The sequence below is a fragment of the Chinchilla lanigera genome, unplaced genomic scaffold (assembly GCF_000276665.1).
Source record: "Chinchilla lanigera isolate Chin_1 unplaced genomic scaffold, ChiLan1.0 scaffold00051, whole genome shotgun sequence".
Taxonomy (NCBI): domain Eukaryota; kingdom Metazoa; phylum Chordata; class Mammalia; order Rodentia; family Chinchillidae; genus Chinchilla; species Chinchilla lanigera.
Window position 1 is genome coordinate 13149806 of NW_004955452.1, and position 8192 is coordinate 13157997.

General features: G+C 38.2%; 1 long non-coding RNA gene across 1 annotated transcript in view; it reads right to left on the bottom strand.

Annotated features, from left to right (window-relative positions):
• Positions 1–650: 650 nt before the first annotated feature.
• Positions 651–8192, bottom strand: part of LOC106149709 — a 14567-nt gene continuing 7025 nt past the window's right edge. The window contains exon 3 of the long non-coding RNA XR_001236034.1: positions 651–802. This is a non-coding gene — a long non-coding RNA (uncharacterized LOC106149709). The remainder of the gene's footprint in view (positions 803–8192) is intronic.

The following is an 8192-nucleotide window of genomic DNA, read 5'->3' on the forward strand; positions in this document are numbered from 1 at the left end:
CCAAGCGGGGGTTCTCCTTTGTCAGAGTTGAACATCTGGTCCTGCCAAGGCGGATGAGGGTGAAGTTGGCTTTTGTCAAAGGGAATTGGAGGGGGACAGGTGAAGAGAAAGGAGTTTTAATTAACTCCTTAATAAAAGAGCTTAAATATCTCACTGGGCGGTGGGGGGGGGGGTTGCCTTGTAACTTATCAACTATTATCTAATTTTACAACTATCCCTTCTACCCTTTAACAGAATACTTTGTCTCATTTCATCTCTCATTGAACAAAACAATCAAGGAGCTTACAGAAGACACTAATAAAAAGCTAGCTGAGCTAAACAAAATTATACAAAATATGAGTATCTCCCACTTTGGACCATAAATAGCATACTAGCTCTGCATTCTCTTGCACTCTGGCTACTCTTACCTAGGCCCTCAGCCTCACCTCCAGTTCTGCCCCACTTCCTCCACAGACTTCAGAAATGAGATCTCTTTCATTTCTCTCCCTTAGTTTCAGGCCTCAAAGCTTTTCCCTGAAGCTGCTTCTCTGCCCTTTGCATCTCCTTTTTGGTCAGAAGAGGAGGGAGAGAATTTGTTCTATGGGTCCCTAAGAGCCTTTGGGATATCAATTTGTCCTTTTCTGACTCAGAAATCCCCAGATTACCTCCGTTATATGACCCTGAGGAACAGAACTTCTTTTCTGAAACTCTGCTTGCCAGGAAGGATCTCGTGGATCTCGTCTTCTCTCTGGGTTCTCTGGCACTTTTTTTGCCCTCTATACTGAGCACATCATGTGAGCAGCTCTCAAAGAATGAGTTGCTTCTTTGAAAAAAATTACAACACCTTTATTGAGAAGTAGTTCATACACCATGCTCTCACACATGTTAGGTATACACACAATAGATTTTGTAAACTCATATTGTTGTCCAACCATTACCAGAATCAATATTAGAAATTTTCATTGCCCCCAAAAGAAACTCTATACCTATTAGCATTCATTTCCCATTTCCCACTAACCTCTATGCCACCCAGTTTTTGTCTCTATAAAATTGCCTATTCTGAACATTTCATATAAGTGAAATCATACAGTATGTTATTCTTCCTGATTAGTTTCTTTCACTTAGAAAAATGTCCCTGGTTCTTCCATGTTGTAACATACATCCGTATTCCATTGATTTTTATTGCTGATTAATGTTTACCCATTGTATGAATATACCACATTTTATTTATCCAATTATCAGCTGATGCACATGGGGTTGTTGCCACTTTTTGTCAATGTGGAATAGTCAGACTATGCTATGAACAGTCAGGTACAAGTTTTTGTATGGACATTTTTTTCATTTCTCTTGGGTATGTACCTAGCAGTAGCATTACTGAGATATATGCTATGTCTAATCACTTGAGAAACTCACTATATTCCAAGTGGCTGCAATATTTTACACTTCCTTTAGTGGGATGTGAGTGTTCAATTTTTTCTTCATTCTCACCAACATTCTTACTATCTCTCTTTTTTATTATAGCCATCTTAGTGGATAAGGAGTGATATCTCTATGGGTTTTTTTATTTCTCTTTTAACTAATAGTTAAATGTCTTTTCATGTGTGTATTAACCTTTTGTATGTCTTCTTTGATGAAACATCTATTAAGATGCTTTGCCCATTTTAAATGTTTTTTAAATTATTGAAGTAAGTTGTTTATATATTTTATATAAAAGATCCTTTTATGTCTGTATTATTTGTAAAAAAAATTCATCTCATTTTTTGGGTTGCTTTTTTACTTTCTTAATAATCTCCTTTTTAAAAAAATTCGCTAATAAACATGTTCTCACGTGTGGATTAAAGTATTAAAATTACACACTGTGTGAAAGGTAAGTTTTTAAAATAAATTCATTCTATGCAAGTAGAATATAAAATAGCAGAAAAGACTAGTTAAATATCAATCACTCAGGCTTCTTTGTTGACAAGACTGAAGTAATCTGAGTAGCTGTTTCCAAAACTGATTGTTTCCAGTGTCAGTTTATGTTGCCCAGGTCAATGACACAGGATGAACACAAAAGCTGTACATCTCACATTTTAAGTCATTTTCCACACTTACAGCAACAAAATTAGATTGTATAGAAAAGATTCTAAAGGTGGCATTACGTTACAAAAAGATCTTTTTAAATGAAACTAACACCTAATCCTCACTTTACGAAAAATAACTACTAATGTTGATGAAGTGGTACCCATCATTAAAATGTCTGGGCAAACTCCGGAGGACTGGAGCATCAGAACACTAGTGTATCTACTAAAAAGCTAGAGTAGAACATACTTGACACAGCTTCCAACTCTGCCAGTTTCCATTTCACTAACCATGTCAGTGTGATGTTTAGAAGATTCAACAGACAGAAAAGGGCTGGTTTTTACTAAACAGGTGCTTAATAGCACCATCCAAACCTTAATTCTCTTATGTCTAAAAATAGTAAACTCACCATAGAGTATCTGAATAAGATGTTCTAAACGAAAAGCTATAGGGAGTACATAAGTGGCATAAACATAGCACTGTATTCAAACTAGTCACAACATTTAAAAATGGAACTGTGTTTTGTTACAGAACAGCCCTTGGCACTAAAGCAAAGGCTTAGGCTAAATCATAAATGAGAAGCCCTTTGACATAAAACATATTTTAAAGAACATTCCCAGGGCTGGGGATTTTGCTCAGAGGCACAGCACCTGCCTGGCAAGCGCAAGGTCCTGAGTTCAATTCCTGGTACCAGGAAAACAAAACAAAACAAAAAAAAGAACATTCCCATATCTCCCTCCATTCTCTCCAACCACTCCTTCCCCACCAAAATAATGTGTTACAAAATACTTCACTAAATTCTCTCTCTAAATTTTGAGTTTAATTTTCATGTAATCTAACAATGCTAGAAAAAGTCATTCTAACATTGACACTCATGAGTAAAAATAATGATGTTCAAGTTATTTATTTCTATCTTATCAGGGTTGATAGACGCTCCAACAGCAATGTGAACACTTGATCAGGACAATCTTGTAGATGTACACTCCACTCCATCTCATGGCTAGCAAATTTAAAAAAAAAAAATACACAAGGAGTGGGAAGGCAATGTAATAAAACTATTACAGATTGAATTCTAAAAAAATAATGAAAAGCAATGCTAAAATCAACTCTAACATTTTGGAAAGATTCCAATTCACAAGAAATTCTTCAAATCACTAAAACATTCAAAAGAAGTATGTGTTTTCACTCTATTTCATGTTACATACAAATTCTCCTGGGTTATAGAGCAGTTGTTTTAGCTATCAAATATTATTATAAGGTCAAGTTTGATAGTTTTGAGATGATAGTATTAAATCTTTAGTGTGCATCTTTTTAAAAAAATCTTCAAGGGAAAAATAGAATTTCCATTTTCACCTTTACATTTTATTCCTGCTTCTTTTTTCTTTTCTGATAGCAGGAATCGAACTCAGGACCTAGTGCTTGCCAAGCAGGCGCTTGTGCCGCTGAGCTATAACCTGGCCCTTTTTTTTTTTTTTTTTTTTTTTTTTAAGCAGTAGCCAAGTTTCTTTGATTTTTTGGTTTTTTTCCGGTACCGAGAATCAAACTCACAACCTTGCGCTTGCCAGGTAGGCACTGTACCACTGAGCTAAATCCCCAGCCCCACCAAGTTTATTTGAGAAAAAAAGTGAGGAGTAGGGGAGAAACTGGCTCTGCAGAGATAGCTTGGGCCAAGTAAAAGAGGAAAAAACAAGATAAAAGAACGTGAGAAAAAGCCACGATAGCCTTATTGCTGGTTCTTAATCCAAATAAAATTATATATATAACTCATAGTTCTAAGACAGCATGACAATATTCTGACTTACAAAAAGCTTTTGGTTTTGTTTTCAAATGCACTGATTAAATTACATTTTCTATCTAGTTACAATCACGAAATGTTTCCATGTATATCTGCTGTTGATCAGACTACACTTTCAAAAATATAATAGGATGATACATTTATAAATTCAGTAGCTCATCTTTCTATCATGATCTAGGACTAATGCAGGCTGGTGTGGTTTTTGCAGAAGTCTTTGTATATTAAATAAATTATTTCTATAAAAAGGTTCTCAAACTAATCCCACCCTCCAAAAATACAATTTCTTTTCAATGTACACACTCACACACACACACACACACACACACACACCTGTTGTCTTGTGGTTTTTTGCAAAACCCACACTGCTTACTGGGAGCCTACATGTGTTTGCTCACAAATGAGGAGCTATAATCTGAATCTTCTCTTTTTATACTATGCTGTCTGGAATGGACAGCGGAGCTATTCAAAAGAAAAACTGCTGCTGCTGCCGCTGCTTCTCCAGTGAGTTTGGCAGGTTCTTTTCAGGTTTTTTAGTTTCAGTTGATCTTCTTCCTTACAGTGCTCAAAGCTGGGGTGTTCAAGCTCTGCTTTCACATGACCACTCGCTTTCGTAGCTGGTGCCCAGGGCTGGGGTTTGTGGGACTGTTTGTGGCTGGAATGTAAGGGCTGTTCCGTTTGTATAGGATAATAAGGTCCCTTAGAGCAACTAGGGTTACCATGAAGAAGCTCATCACAGAACGACTTGAAGGTTTGGAGGTTTGCACTAAATCTGACCTTGTGATATCTTTTTTTTTTTCCAGTACCGTGAATCGAACTCACAACCTCGCGCTTGCCTTGTGATATCTTTTTGAAAACAGAATGAGCTTGGTTTTTCACAGCCTTAACCTCAGAATTACAACTTGGAGTCTTTGGTTCTTTTTTTTTTTCCCTCTCTCTCTCTCACTTAAACTGGTCTATGAAAATTTTGCTGGGATTCTGGCTCATCAGCATTTAGTTCCACACTTTTGACATGCAACAGTTTTCCCTGGAGTATCTGTGGTCATGTTTTGCTTAGAATGAGTTACAGGTTTTGTATATTTGGATTTTATGGGGCTTTTTTTTTTTTTGACTCTACACAAGAAATACTACTTGGCTGACTGCTTCTATCATTCTGAAGGTTTTCTGTCTCGTGAGACTCCATTTCAATGCTTTCAATAATATTCAACTTTTTTGAATTTTGGTCACACGTATCACAGACAGCATTTGCTAGAGTATTATCTGCTGGTTCAAAAGCACTAGTACCAGCCACCTCTAATTCTGATTTATTAAACTCAGTACTCTGTGTGTCATTAGACTCTGTCTTCACAATAACCTAATGCTTCCATTTTAGTTCTTTGAGGGGAGTTCTTGGCTTTAACAACATTCGTGGTATTCAGTTTCAAATTGCGCACAGTCAATTTGAAGGGTGGGGAGGGGAAATGGAAAAAAAGAGGTACCAAGATATCTCTTGTACAGGTACAAATTCCCTATGATGAGTGTGATCAATATGTATATCTAAATTGTACCAATAAACTTAATAATAGAAAAAAAGAAAGTCATCTCATTTAATGGCACAAGAACAAGAAGTTTGCAACAAAGCACTATTGCCAAGCATTCAAATGCTGCATAGTTAAGCAGAACAAAAAACATCTAGGAAGACTGTATCTGCCCTCAAGGCAGGGGTGAAACAACCAAAAATATGTCAGTTAAAGAGGACATCTGTCATCACTGAAACCTGAGTACCGCAAGAGAATGGAAGGAGCAGCCCACATACTGGACAAATTGAAGTGTACCGGAAGTACCAGTGACCCCAAGTCATTCTTCAGTGTCATCTTGCCTTGAAGAATGACACTGGTTGGATTCCAGACCTAAGTTTAATAATTAATAATAATATATAATAAATAATAATTAATAATTATTAAGTTTAATAATCAGGGAGAAGCCAGTGTACCATTTCATGAATTAAATTGTCTACTTCTTTTAGAGCCTTTGTTTCACTAAAGAAAAGAAAAATAAAAGCTCTTATGGAACGTAAAATTAATGCACTGTTCGCAGTGCATTGTTTAAGTTTTCAGATAAGGAGGAAGATGAGGAGAATGATGCCCTTTCAAGTAAAATGGATGAGAACATTGAAGAAAGGAGGGCACAGGGAAAAACCTGAGCAAGAATCAGAAAAGATAGTAAAATTATCCCACGAAGACGATCAAACTATTGAGGAACCTGAATCTTCTCCTGGTATTTCTGGTGATGTTGCTCATCTAAAGGCAAATGACACAGAAAGAATCTTGTAGGTTTGTCTAGCTCCATGGGTCTTGCTATATAATGCATACAAGCATTGAACTCACTATATAGCCCAGGCTGGTCTTTTTTTTTTTTTAATTTATTTTAAAAATAAAAGAAGGAAAACGTATTAACAAACAGACATCCCTTTACAAAATAGCATAAGAAAGCCCAGGGTGGTCTTGAACTCATGGTGATCCTCCTGCCTCAGCCACCTGAATGCTGGGATTGTAGGTGCTATCATTTATAAGCTCCTCTATTTTTCATCTATATCTGCTCTGTAGTCACTAAGCATGTTGTTCATTATGGTCATCATCTTTGTGGTTATCTGAGAAATTATTTCTGATTTAACTTTTTCTAGAGCCTCATTCATCTACTTTGTTACTTCAGCAGTTACCACTTCAGAGTCCAGGTGGGTGGCTTTCAGATTGTTCCACCTCATTGCCCCCTGGGTTTGTCTTTGGTGAGCTGGAAGTCTGGGGTCACATCTTGTTAAAAAGATGTGACCTTTCTGTATTTTTTTAGTTTAATTCATGAGTTCATGCTTGTAAACTGCTTATAGTGAGTAGCTTTATTGCTGTTATTGAGAACCCTTAGGTCTTGGTTACTTTCCTCTTGTTGCTGAGATGAAATACCTGACACCCAGAATTAAGGAAGGAAAGGTTTATTTAGCTCACAGTCTTTGGAAGTTTCAGTCCATAATCAGCTGGCTCCAAGGCAGGGTGGCATGGCAAAGGGGCAACAATCCAAGGCAGCAGAAGACAGCAAAAGCAACAAGAGCAAAGGAGGTAGAGTGAGAGAGTAAGGCTCTTTCCCTCCCTTATACTGTATGCAGGTTACCCACTCCAGGGCAGGTATAGCACTCACCACCATAATCCCAGGCTGGGTCCTGGAAAGATCTGAAGAGAGCATTGAAGCCAATGGGAAGAGTGAAGGGAAATTTCAACGAACAAGAAGGAACAATGAATCAATTACAAACTCTAGAAGCCCACCCGCAACACTGCATGAGGTTTAGAGGGGATATCTAGACACACACCATAGCACCTTAGGAGATGACTACTTCTCAAAGGTACTTTCCAGATGTAGCTGCCTTTTTGGTTTTGAATCTGTTGCAAGATCCTACCTCTTCAATTTGTTGGGGATGAGAAGTTGCTTCCTATTTCACCCGGCCCCTGGTTCTTTGGCACTGATCTATAGTATTTTTTATGACCCTTGGGTAATCTCAGTATTGATATACCAGGAAGAATAACTAGTTAGAACAATTATGTAACTTTGGCTAAAGTAGTACAATCAACAATAATAGCACCGCCAGGGATATTGCTCAATGGCAGAGCACCTACCTGGCAAACACAAGGTCCTGAGTTCAATTCCCAGTACCAAAAAGAAAAGAAAATGACAGTATTAATTTCCTACCTTTAACTATATGAACTAGATTTGTGGTTATATAGAAAAATCTAAAACAAACAAGAACATTGTATGCAGTAAATAAGCCCTCAATATGGTGATTTTACCCTAGGGGAGGAAATTTAAAAGGGGTTAGGGGAAAAGAATAGAGAAATAGAAGAGGAGGAAGAGATTAGAAGCAAGGTTAGAGGACAAAAGAAGATCATGCAGGGGCTGGGGATTTAGCTCAGTGGCACAGCACCTGCCCAGCAAGCGCAAGGTCATGAGTTTAATCCCTGGTATGGGGGGGGGGCGACGGGGGGGACAAAGAAAAAACAAAACAAAACAAGAAGATCATGCAAACTTTGAGAAACTGTTGAAGAAGATAATACCAGCACTCAGGAGGCTGAGGCAAGAGAATCTTTGCAAGTTCAAAACCAGCCTGGGCTACAAAGTGAGCTTAAGGCCAGCCTCAGCTGCATAGTGAGACCCTGTCTCAAAAACAAAAAAGAGGGGGAGCACCAGTCTTCTGGCTGGCTAGCTTCCTGCCTGGTGGCTCCCAGAGGGTGGGACCCCAGCGCACGGGGAGCCTCGGGCAGGGAGCGTCGGTCTTTGGGGTCTTGGGACCAGCGACTCACTCCCGGCCTCGTCGTTCCCCGGAAGGAGGGCTTCCGGT